General features: G+C 44.7%; 1 protein-coding gene across 2 annotated transcripts in view; it reads right to left on the bottom strand.

Annotated features, from left to right (window-relative positions):
• Positions 1-13,094, bottom strand: part of ABL1 (ABL proto-oncogene 1, non-receptor tyrosine kinase) — a 153,387-nt gene that overhangs the window by 56,269 nt on the left and 84,024 nt on the right. The gene's annotated exons all lie outside the window — the stretch shown is intronic.

Consider the following 13,094-nt stretch of genomic DNA (forward strand, 5'->3'; position numbering starts at 1 on the left):
CCCCTCCCTCCCCGGCGCGCGCGCTTTGCCGCTCCCACTTCAGAAACCTCTACACTGCAGGCAGGGACTTCTTCCCCCACCTGCCTCACAGAAGGTCAAGGCCCACGATGTTCGGGGGCCGGGCCTACCCTGAATATCCCGGGAATGCCAGCGAAGAATGCAAATTCTTCAGGAATGACCTCGGCTGCTGCTCTCTTATCCTCGCTGCCCTTATTGTGATTAAGGCCCACTCAATGGGTGTCTGAGGAATGAATAATCAGCTTTGGATCCACATGACAACTATACAAACATGCAAGAAATTCATTAAATCATACATGCAGGTTTGGGGAGGGTTGGAAACTGTGGAGTCCTGGGAGCTCAAATTCACACATTTAAAAAAAAATCAATTTATCGCGGGGGCTCCTACAACTCTTATCACAATCCATACATCTAACCATTGTGTCAAGCACATTTGTACATTTGTTGCCACCATCATTCTCAAAACTTTTTCTTTCTAGGTGAGCCCGCCCTTGGTATCAGCTCATTTTTATCCCTCCCGAACCCTTGATAATTTATAAATTAATATTGTTTTTTCATGTCCTAAACACTGTCTGGCGTCTCCCTTGACCCACTTTTCTGTTGTCCAGGAGGGGGTTATATGTAGATCATTGTGATTGGTTTCCCCTTTCTCTCCCACCTTCTACTTAACCTCCTGGTATCTCTTCTCTCATTATTGGTCCTGAGAGGTTTATCTGCCCTGGATTCCCTGTGTTTTCAGCTCTGATCTGTACCAGTGTGCATCCTCTGGTCTAGCCAGATTTGTAAGGCAGAATTGGGATCATGATAGTGGGTGGAAGGAAGCATTCAAGAACTAGAGGAAAGTTGTATGTATGTATATTGAACCCTGACTGGCTCATCTTTTCCTTGTGACCCTTCTGTAAGGGGGTGTCCTGTTGGCTACAGATGGGATTTGGGTCTCCACTCTGCACTCAACCTCATTCATGATAAGACTTTTTGTTCTTTGATGCCTGATACCTCATCCCTTCGACACCTCGTGATCACACAAGCTGGTATGCTTCTTCCATGTGGGTTTTGTTGCTCCTCAGCTAGATGGCCGCTTGTTTATCTTCAAGTCTTTAAGACCTCAGACACTATATCTTTCGATAGCCGGACACCATCAGCTTTCTTCACCACATTTGCTTATGGACCCACTTTAATTTCATCAGTCATGCCAAGAAGGTGATAATCATGGAATGCCACTTTAATAGAACAAAGTGTTTGTGTTAGTCTGGGTACATTAGAGAAACAAATCCACAGAAACTCATGTATAAGAGAGAGTTTTATATAAAGGTTAAGTGTGCATCAAGAAAACATCCCAACCCAGTGCTGCCTAAGCCCGTAAGTCCAATATTAACCCATATGTCCGACGCTAATCCACAAAATCCTCCTCCATTTCACAAAACACACACTATGATGCCAACTGCGGGAGGAAAGCCGAATCAGTGAACATGTAAGCATCTCCATGCTGGCAGGGGTCTCCGCACGGCTGCTCCAACACCCAGGGCTTCACTGGGGCAGGTCCATGTGGCTTCTCCTCGGGATGTCTTGCAGGAAGTGAGCTGAAGAAGGGAACTGGCTAAGGCAGCTGCACCCTGGTCCGACCACCACAAAGCAAAAGACCCGAGAATTAGAAAGGCGAGGCTCACGGAGCCATTTATCCCTCCGCCCTTCAATTAACCCCACATATGTCTATCGTCCAGGTTGGCACAATAAACTAACTACTTCAGTGTTCTTGCATTGAGAGATTACTTGAGTAGAGGCCCAATGTCCATCTGCTACCTTAATACTAAACCCATAAATATATGCACATAGATCTATTTCCCCATCATATATAAACATATTTACATATGTACATGCCCGTATTTAGATCTCTATAAATGCCCTTTGCCTCCTAGTTCTTTCCCCTATTTCCTTTTACTTTCCTCTTGTCCCACTATCATGTTCAGCCTTCATTTTGTTTTCAGTAATTCCTTTTGGTTACATTGCCCTTGATCAGGCCCTACTAGGCTTCCTACACCAGGGGTTCTCAACCTGTGGGTCACAACCCCTTTGGGGGTCAAACAACCCTTTCATAGGGGTTGCCTAAAATATCCTGCAAATCAGATATTTGCATTACAATTCACAACAGTAGCAAAATTACAGTTATGAAGTAACAATGAAAATAATTTTATGGTTGGGGGTCACCACAACATGAGGAACTACTATATTAAAGGGTCACGGCCTTAAGAAGGTTGAGAACCACTGTCCTATACCTTCCACGCCATTGATTTTTGGATCACTTGTTGTTCCCTTGTCCCTCAGTTTGTTGATTAACACCACTTCCTTTCCCCCACCTCCCCCTCTCACATGTCCTCCCCCATTGGAACTGTAGGTCCCGTTTTTTTTCTCCTCCAGATTGTTTATCCCTCCTATCTTATCTAGAAAGACCTGCAGAGATAATAATGTGCACAAAAAACAAGACAGAGCAAAACAAAGCAACAAAAGTAAATAAAACCAAACCAAACGACAGCAAAAAGAAAATCCTGTAAATAGTTCAAGGTCTGTTTGTTGACCTTTAGGGGTGTTTTCTGGTGGAGTCTGATGGGGTGCCACACCCTGGCCCCAAAGTCTATTTTTGGTATTCCCTGGGGACTTTGTTGCTCTGTTCCCCTTACTGTTCTGCTGTATGCCCTTAGTGTTTCACCTCAGTGTGGTGGGGTCAGATCGGGCACATCTGTGTCTCCAGTGTTGTTGTCCGTCCTTGCCCCCCTCCTAGACCCCTGTAGCGCTATGGGTCAGCGAGAGACATCGAGTCTCGTAGTGGGGCCAGCCCTATGGTCCTCTCTGTGCTTTGGCTGCTCTGAGAGGGAATATCGTCCTCAGGGCTTGGTGGGCCAGGATGTGCTCCATTCTCTCTTCCTCTCCCTTCATTTGCTCCTGTCACACATCATTTCTATGGGGCTGAAGTCTCCACACTAAGAATTCATCAGAGGCAAGATCTACATTCCTTCTTTGTCTCATTTTAAAGACACGGTCTTTCCCCCCATTCTTTTGGTGATTGTCATTGTGAACTATTGTTTAAAATCTTTCATTGTTTTGGTTTTTGGCTCAAATATTTTTCTATTTGTGGTTAGGGCAGAACATAGATATTATAAAATAACAAAAATCACAATAATGGTTACTGGCACAAGATTAGTCATCTCAATCAGTAGAAAACAATAAGGAGCCTAATTATAAAAAATGTTTAACTGTATTGTGAATTAGACGAAGGTTTATCATACCAAATAATTTAAAAGTCTGATAAATCTCAATAACAAAGGAATCTAGTAAATACGTGTCAGATGGCTAAACCACAATAGAGAGAAAAATTGAGTCCCTATTTTATAGCACTCAAGTAATAAATGCTAGGATGTATTGAGATCTTGCTGGGTGCCAGACACTGGTTGTACGCATGTTACATTCCTTTGGAAGAGGACAGAGAATTAATTCTTGTTTTCACTTGGCATACGGCAAATAGAACATACATTTCTCACATTTATTCACCTGAAATGTAAGATTTTAAAAATATATAATACTTGATTGAACAAGTGACCAAAAGAGAACACTTCTCTGAAGATTTTAGGATAAAGATGGGATTTTTAAATTAAGGTTTGTGGTTCCATTCCATTAAATAAATAAAACAGTGCAGAGGCTTACCCTAGAAGTGGGTCCAGGGAAAGACGAGTGCAGGGGAAGCTAACCCCTAACACATCATTACGGGTCTGGCAGGCGCAATTGTACAGCGATAATAAGTAAAGATTATAATAAAGTTATAGAGAGCATGAGAGATAGAAGAGAAATATAGAAATAAATGGAGTCCGATACAATTCATGGTAGCATGCTCACCTGGGACCCGCTTGGTGGTCCACGTGGAGAGAGAGGGAAGGAGGGCAAGGGGAAAGGGAAACAGGAGAGGGAGCCAAGGAGGTGGGGGTGGGGGTGACCATAGAGAGACGCCTCTGTTGCTAACACAGGCTTATATCCCTTTGGGGGCATGCAAGCCCCCTAATTACAGGTAAAGACATACTTTACAGGAAGGGGTTGCATTATGTTACACAGCAATGTGAGGGGGTGGTCTAGAGGTACCCATGCAAAAGGAAGAGGAGGGATTGGGGGTATACATGTGGCAGGATGGGCAGATCCTAGATCCAGGATGGCAGCCTAACTTTGGATGTCACAGAGCCAGTTTGACCTGTTCCCTGGCTCAACTGATAGAGACCATTATCTGTAGGGTGTGAAGTCCACCTACAGGAACCAAGCTAATGGTCACAAGCCTCAGGGGGATATAATCCATTGTCCCCAGCAGCAGGGAGCAGGCCCACTCCTGTGGTGGGGCCAGACAGCAGTCTGGCAGGGATTGCCTTCAGGGAGGATGTCTGTAAGCATCCAACCACCCCCACAGACAAGGGTGCAGGATGCCGACCTTCATCTTGGAGCAGCAGTGGGGAGCTGTGGTGGAGGTGGAAAGGAGATGGTGAAATCTGCTAGGAAGCCCGCTTTGGGACACCTAGGGTGAGACAGTCCGAGGTCTAACTGACTTCTTCACTGTGTGGTTCAGTCAGTAACTTTGGGGAGGAAGAACAAAGGCCCTGAGGTGTGTACATGCTATTTCACATCTGTAACCAGTGTTTTTGCGAGCTTGCCTGGTTCCCCAGCTCGGTGAGTTCAGTGTGCTTCTCACTAAAGAAAACCAGAGCTTAAAAGAAGATCTGTATCATATCAACTTATGCCACTACATAAAGAATCATGGGCATTCCTTTAAGTTTCCTAATTCTCTAATCCGATCAAGTGTCGCAAAGGTTCGACGAATGCGGACTGGGCGAGGGAGGTAGACAGTGTTGCTGCACCGGCTGTGCCACCACACAAGCCTTGCTCTACGTCTGGTCTGCTGCTTACTGTGGTGAGCTCACCTCTCAGAGCTCAAATGGGGGTGCTAAGATGGTGGTGGTCATCAGAGTAGCTATGTAAGCATATAGAGACGATAAATATATGGAAATGTCTACTGTTCAAAAACAGTAGCTATTGTGGCACTGTGCATGAAGCTTTGGGGTGCTAACCAAGACGCTCAAGCTGAAAGATTTGCAGCCTCAGCAACCTGATCCCACAGGGCTTGCTGTGAGGCAGAATGGACTCAGTGCCCTTGTGTTTGTTTTTGGTTTTATACTGTCATTTCCCAAAGAGGACCGTTATTGCCTCAGGGATGGTCTGTGTCCCCACTAAGTCTTACTGTGACTAGAGTCAAAACCGAAAGCGAACCAACGTGCTATGTGAAAATGATCCCAGAAGGCAGCGCAGTCTGGGGGAGTGAAAGCAGCCGTCTGGAGGTTTTCCAAGGGACAGGGAAACAAATTTGTTTTATGAAGGGAAAGGAACACTAATAAAGGGAAGGAGTAGCAACCAAGGTTCAAATGTCACAGAGAAGCTTAAGTTTAACCCTAACGCCAAGGTTCTGCAATCAGCTTTACAACAAATGCAACCTCACACCCCCATTTCGAATGCGAGTGGACCTGAGGCCCAGTACGCAGTGTGCAGGCGGCCCCCCACCGGACTGTCACCAGGCGATGCTGGTTCTTTGGTTAGTCCCTTCATATATTTCTAAGGCTACAATGCTCAGTGGGGCCAATTCTGAAATGACTTTGATCTACTTTCTTGACTTGGAACTGCTTTAATTTTACTCTCTAGAAAGTCTCAAAGTACAAAGAGCTCTACTATATGTTCATATTCAACAAGACTAAAACATATCAGCTTAAAACAATGATTTTTCTCTTGAAGGAAACTAGTATTATGCCTATGTTATGTTTATCAGATACCTGGTTTTAAAATAATTTTCCCCACTTAAATTTAAAACAAAAACCCTTTCAATCAACAGCGAGGAGGACATAGAGATCCTGGGGGTGTTGGAACAATAGCAATCTAGCTGAGCGGAATTACTAAGAGGCAGTAGAAGGATGCACGTGATGGTGGAAAAGGAGGAAGGTAAAAGGAAACAAAGGAAAGACCTAGGAAGCAAAGCTATGTGTAGAGGTATAAACATAGGTGTGCACTTGTATAAAAATATTATTTCATAAAAATAGAGGTATTGGCATAGGTAGAAATATTTACGTGGTAAGACATTGAGGAAGTGGATGGACTTCGGGCCTCTGCTCAAGCACTCCCTCGACGCACAACACTTTTTCTAACAATCCGGCATTCTGTGATGCTCACCCTCCTGCCATGATCGATGAAGACAAAACGGGTGCATAAGCAAATGTGGTGAAGAAAGCAGATGGTGCCCAGCTATCAAAAGATATAGCGTCTGGGGTCTTAAAGGCTTGAAATTAAATGAGCAGCCAGCTAACAGAGAAGCAACAAAGCCCATGGAAGAAGCACACCAGCATGTGCGATCATGAGGTGTCAATGGGAATCAGGTAACAGGCATCATAAGATCCTCAAAAAAACAAACAAAAAACCATATTGTTGAGAATGAGGGGAATTGGAGCAGAGCCTGGCCCCCAAACCATCTGTAGACAATGGGACATCCCCTCACAGAAGGGTCGCAAGGAAGGGATGAGTCAACCAGAGTGAAGTATAGCACCAATAAAACACACAATATTCCTCTGGTTCCCTAATACTTCCTCACACCCCACTATCATGGCCCCAATCCTGCCTTTCACTGCGGGCTAGCCCAGAGCATGCACACAAGTAAAGATAAGAGCTCATGACACACAGAAGCCAGGTCAGATAAACCCCCCACGAACAGAAATGGGAGTAGGAGTACAAGGTGGGTAGAGAGAAGGTAGGGAGAGGAGGTGGGAAGAAACCATGGGGGAAGGGAGTCAGTAGTTGGCATAAGATATGAAAATAATAATAATTTATAATTTATCAAGGGTTACGAGCATGGGAGAGGGAGGGAGGGTAAAAAGAGGAGCTGATACAAAGGATTCAAAGAGAATGTAAATGTTTAGAAAAGAATGATGGCAACATACGTACAAATATGCTTGATATAGCAATATCCCGGCATGGAGTAGGGAACCAGTGGAGAGGTCTGGGAGGCTGGCCCCAGCACCAAAAGTTAAGTGGATTTCTGCCCCTCCCCCGAGAAGAATTTGTTTCAAAGGACGACATTGATTCTGCAGCTCCGGGAAATGGACATATCTGATCAGAGCACACGGAAGCAGATGAAGGGGGAGGAGGAGACAGTGGAGCACAGCCTGGCCCACCAGGCCGTGAGGATGATGTTCCTGATTAGAGCAGCCAATCCACAGAGAGAACAACATGGCTGGCCCCACTATGAGACATGAGGCCCCTCAGTGACCAAGGGCGATACAGGGGACAGCACCAGAGACACAGTGTGGGAACTGCACCTGACCTGATCCCACCACACTGAGGCAAATCACTGGGGGAGTGCAGCGGAACAGCAAGGGAATGGAGAGGCAAGGTCCCCAGGGAATGCTGAAAGTGGGCTTTGGGGCCAGGGCGTGGTGCCCCAACAGACTGGACTGGAAAACACTCCTAAGGGCCAACAAACGATCCTTGAACTAACTACAAGCTTTTCTTTCGTGTTGTGTTTTGTTTAGTTCTTTGTCAGTGGGTTGTTGTTGTTTTGTTGTCTGGTTGTATACTGTTGCTTTGTTTTCCTCTGTCTTGTTTTCGTGCATGTTATTGTCTCCACAGGTCTGTCTGAATAGGACAGGCTGGATGAACTATCTGGAGGAAAAACAATGGGACCAACAGTTCTGGGGGGACTTGGGATAGGGGGAGGTGGGGGGGGTAAGGAAGTGGTGTTAACAAACACAGGGACAAGGGAACAACATGGGACCCAAAATGGTAGTGAGGGGGGAGTGGCAGGCCTGGTAGGGAATGATCAAGGGTAAGGTTATGTAAAGAAGAGGTATAGCTGTAGCCCAGGTGGGGACAGAGCATGGTAGTAGGGCAGGAGGAAAGTCAAGGGAGATGGAGGAAAGAGCTAGGAGTCAAAGGGCATTTATAGAGGTCTAGACAAAGACATGTACATGCAAATATATATAAGAAGATGGGGAAATAGATCTATATGTCTATATTTATAGGTTTAGTATTGAGGTGGCGGAAGGACCTTGGGCCTCCACTCAAGCACTCCCTCAATGCAGGAATACTTTCTTTTATTAAATTGGCACTCTACGGTGCTCACCCTCCCGACACAACTGCTGAAGCCAAAGCAGGTGAACAAGTAAATGTGGTGAAGAAAGCTGATGGTGCCCGGCTATCAAAAGAGATAGTGTCTGGGGTCTTAAAGGCTTGAAGATAAACAAGAAGCCATCTAGCTCAGAAGCAACAAAGCCCACATGGAAGAACACACCAACCTGTGTGATCATGTGGTCCCGAAGGGATCAGTTATCAGGCATCAAAGAACAAAAAATCTAATCATTGGTTGCACACCTCCATGATACGATCGCTGAAGACAAACGGGTGTATAAGCAAATGTGGCGAAGAAAGCTGATGGTGCCCGGCTATCAAAAGAGATAGTGTCTGGGGTCTTAAAGGCTTGAAGGTGAACAAGCAGCCATCTAGCTCAGAAGCAATAAAGCCCACATGGAAGAAGCACACCAGCCTGTGCGATCACGAGGTGCCAAAGGGACCAGGTATAAGGCATCATGCAAAAATATATATATACATATATACCATAGTGAATGAAGGGGGAAGTGCAGAGTGGAGACCCAAAGCCCATTTGTCGGCCACTGGAGATCCCCTCATAGAGGGGTTTAGGAGAGGAGATGGGTCAGTCAGGGTGCGAGGTAGTACCGATGAAGAACACAGCTTTCCCCCAGATCCTGGATGCTTCCTCCCCCCAACCACCATGATCCGAATTCTACCTTGCAGGACTGGATAGGGCAGAGGTTGTACACTGGTACAGATAGGAGCTGGAGGCACAGGGAATCCATGGTGGATGACACCTTCAGAACCAGGGGTGTGAGGGGCGATACTGGGAGAGTAGAGGGTGAGTGGGTTGGAAAGGGGGAACTGATTACAAGGATCCACATGTGACCTCCTCTCTGGGAGATGGACGGCAGAGAAGGGGAGAAGGGAGAATCCGGATAGGGCAAGATATGACAAAATAATAATCTATAAATTATCAAGGGCTCATGAGGGAGGGAGTTGCGGGGAGGGAGGGGGAAAAAAAAGAGGACCTGATGCAAAGGGTTTAAGTAGAGAGCAAATACTTTGAAAATGATGAGGGCAAGAATGTATGGATGTGCTTTATACAATTGATGTATGTATATGTATGGATTGTGATAAGAGTTATATGAGCCCCTAATAAAATGTAAAAAATATGCTTGATATATATAATTGATATATGAATTGTTATTAAGAGCTGTAAGAGTCCTCAATAAAATGATCTTTAAAAAGTAAAAATAAAAACCCTTTCAGTGTGAGTGAGGTGAAGGTTTACAAAGCAGATCATCAGTTTTACGTTCAATAATTCATACACATTTCATTTCAGCTCATCCATTGCAATCCCCTTAATGTAGCATCACTTATCTCAGTTCCTCCTTGGGGTTCCTGAATCCATTCCTTCTTTCCTGATCCTTTGAACTTTTGTCTTTGGGTACATGCTACCCTCTTCATCTTAAATGGTTGGTTCTTCCTTTTCTTTTTTAACCATAGAAGTGGGTTCAGTTCCAGACTGGAGGGTGCGTAAGAGTAATGGTATCACCAGTCTCTATCCAACAAGTCAGCCTGGTCTTTTTGCATGATTTTGAGTTGTGTTCCACAGACCCCTCCCTCTCTAGGCAGGATCTTCCCAGAGCAGTTGGTGGTGGTAGCCAGCCACCATCTAGTTCTCCCGGTCCCAGGGTTGTGGGCACTGATGTCTGCATGGTCCATGAATCCACTGGGCGGACTGTCTCCACATTCTTCCCGTTTTCACCACTCTTCTCGTCTCTGGACCTAGTGTTGCCCTTAGATAGATTCTCGCCAAATTTTAAAGTTAATTCTCCACTATCACCTAGTACTTTTGTCTAGAACTGCAATTCCATTCTGATTCTTAATCCTTTCTAATATGAGCTGCCTTTCTCTGATATCAGAATATTTTAATGTTCTTGGTATTCATAAAATCTACAATGATATGGCTTGGTGTAAGTCTTTGTATATATAATATGCCAGACACTCAGAGGCTCACCCAATCCAGAGGGTTTTTTATAGTCCTGGAAAATACTCACTTTACTAATAAGCTCTTGAGTTTTTTCCTTATTACACTTTTTGGTCTCCTAGCTTCTTTTCCTCCATCCTCATCCTTACCTCAACTTCCCCTTTCCAGAATTTGTAAAACCGGGAACTAGTTCTTATTGATTCTGACTCCTGGGTGTCACAGGTGTCAATGGCTGATTTTTCAGGAGTGAAGAGCCAGTCTTTTAGAGCCTCCAACCTCCTCCACTAGCCCTATCTCTGCAATACCCAGGATCCCCTGGGAATCTTGCCAGATTGATATGGAAGCCCTTATATTCTGCTGTTGTTTCCTTAACTGGTCACTCTCATTTTTCATTTCTAGGTCTTTATATTCTTTTTGCATTGTCTTTATTTCCACCAATGGCCTATTTTCTGTTTGTTTTATACTGTATCTTTCATGTGAGAGACTATTTCTGAATGCCTAGTGAAATTTGGCTGTCCAGTCAGTATATATGAGTGAGTCACACAAAAGCTAACTGGCAATTCTATGGAAGAAGTATAATAACTAGTGAATTTCCCTGATGGAAGCTGGTGAGCTCATTGTTTTTTCATTGAAAGAATCCCCAAATGTTGGTATCTGTTCGGCTTTTCTCTAGGGCCATTCAGAAAAACACTCCCCCTCATAAAATAGCTGTCCTGTGAGGGCCCTGGCTAGCAGGTAATTGAAAAGACTGGGAACTCTACTCATCGTATACAGACTTCTTATCTGCTCTGGCTTTCCCCATTGTTTTTAGCCCACAGCTTTCCTTGGGTCCAAGCAAGGGCAATGCCCTCAAGTCCAACATCTTCAGTGTTCAATCTCTCAATATAATAATTCTGTTCCCATGCAGTTGACAAGGAGATACAGGGGTGAGGAAAAGGCTGGGATATCTACTAACTCCTTTTACAAACTTTCAATTGATCTCCCAGTTTTCAACTCTAGATCTTATTCTCTGCTTACTATTGATTGATGCCTCTGGTTTCTGAGTTTTCCCAGCTTCTTAGGAGCAAATGAACCAACTTCTAACCCATCTCTCTCAGAAAAGGTTAGGCTTCAGCATCTTCTGTTCTGTTACATCTACCATTACTTTTTTCTATTTTAAAAAAGTGTTGATTTTTTTGTATCCACTATTGTCTCCTTTTTGTCCTTATATATGTATACCTTTAAAAAATTTAAACCTTGAAACAATTATTTCCATGAGGTTTGGAGATAAAAATAGATGTGCTGTCTTTAAAAACTGCCCATTTTACAGAAAACTAAAGTACAGAGAAGTTAAATAACTAATACAAGGATACAATGTCACACAGCAAATTAGCAGCCTCCTAGAAAATCACTGCCCTCGAGTGGATGCAGACTAAAGGGGACTCTATAGGGCAGAGGGGCACTGCCCCTGTGGGTTTCTGAGATTGTGATTTTTTACAGGAGTAGAAAGCCCCACCTTTCTCCCAAGGCTCCTAGGGCTATAAACCCCCTGGTAAGATTGTTTCCCATTACATGTCACCTACTCCCACCCAGTGTCATCAAGCTAATTCCAACTCATGGTGACTCTACATTCACTGGGTTTATCAGTGATAACAGCCTCATTTTTCTCCCGCTGAGTGGCTAGTGGGTTTGAGACTGCAGTTCCCAGCCCACTGCTTATGGGACACCACCACCAAAGCCACCAGGGCACACTTGATACCTACTAGTTTCCCGTAATTAACAGCTGGCAGGCAAATTCTGAAACCCTTGGAAGGATTACCTTAAAGAGGCTTATAAGAAAATAAAATGAAGCCTATTGCAATAAAAAAGATAAAGCACTGGATAACCGAGAGCCCAGCACTCATCATGCGTACTGCTTCTGTTTAAAACACCAGTGCAGTCACTTTGGGCTTTAAAGTTTGGTTAACTGCGAACTGGTAAAGCAATAGTTAATACCCCCACCACCACCCTTTCCCTAAGACTACAAGAATCTGCAAAAGCAGCAGACCAGGCCTAAGAGATCACATTACTTGTTACGTATTTTTTGGGGGGGTGGGTAGGGGTGGGGAAGAAGGCAGCTGGAGGGGAGTGCCCAGGGAAGAGCTGGAAGGGAAAGAAAACAAGTTGTCTGAGCCTCCCTGCAGCGGACCCAGCAGGGACTGGAGGTATGTGGAGGAGCCTGTGTTTATCCACGTTATCTCCGGGTCAGCTGAGACAGGCTGTAAAAATATAGGCTCCTCCGTTTTCAGATCAGATCCTCTCTGCCCGGAGCCCCAACCAGGAAAGTACGGTTCTCAGTTATTTTATTTTATTTTTTGGTTCTTGGTTATTGTTACCAAGGCTTGAAGATCTAGACAGGAAACACTGAAGGAGCCTGGTTGATTGTTTCTTCAAAACATGCAGTAGCAATTTGTTTTGTTGTCAAGGTTTTAAACACACACACACAGGGTAACTGGAATCAGAAGAGTTCTGGGCACTTGTTAGGAACCACTGTTATTCTATGGAAGCAGTGGCTCTCAAACGAAAGGGTGCCTTCACCTCACTCTTCCTTCCTTAAAGGGGCAGATCCACATTACCTAGATATGAACACAGCTGTAGCCAGCACTGGCCAGCTGTTCATTAAGTGGCATTGTGGTGATGTCCAGAGAGTCAGGCCCATGGCGGGAAGACACTTAGAAAACTACCCAAAAGGGGGGTTTGTTTCCACAGTCAACCTGCAAGAAACTGCCCTTGTATTTGCCACCCTTCCCATCAGCTGGTAAATACACTTTATATCCAACACCAATCCAAAGCCAAATTCACTACCATCAAGTTGATGCTGACTCATTGTGACCCTTCAGGACAGACAAGTCCTATAGGGTAGTTCTAACTGGGTAGAACTCCCAGAGTACAACAGTTTCCAAGACTTTGTAGG

Source organism: Tenrec ecaudatus, chromosome 10 (assembly GCF_050624435.1).
Source record: "Tenrec ecaudatus isolate mTenEca1 chromosome 10, mTenEca1.hap1, whole genome shotgun sequence".
NCBI classification, from domain to species: domain Eukaryota; kingdom Metazoa; phylum Chordata; class Mammalia; order Afrosoricida; family Tenrecidae; genus Tenrec; species Tenrec ecaudatus.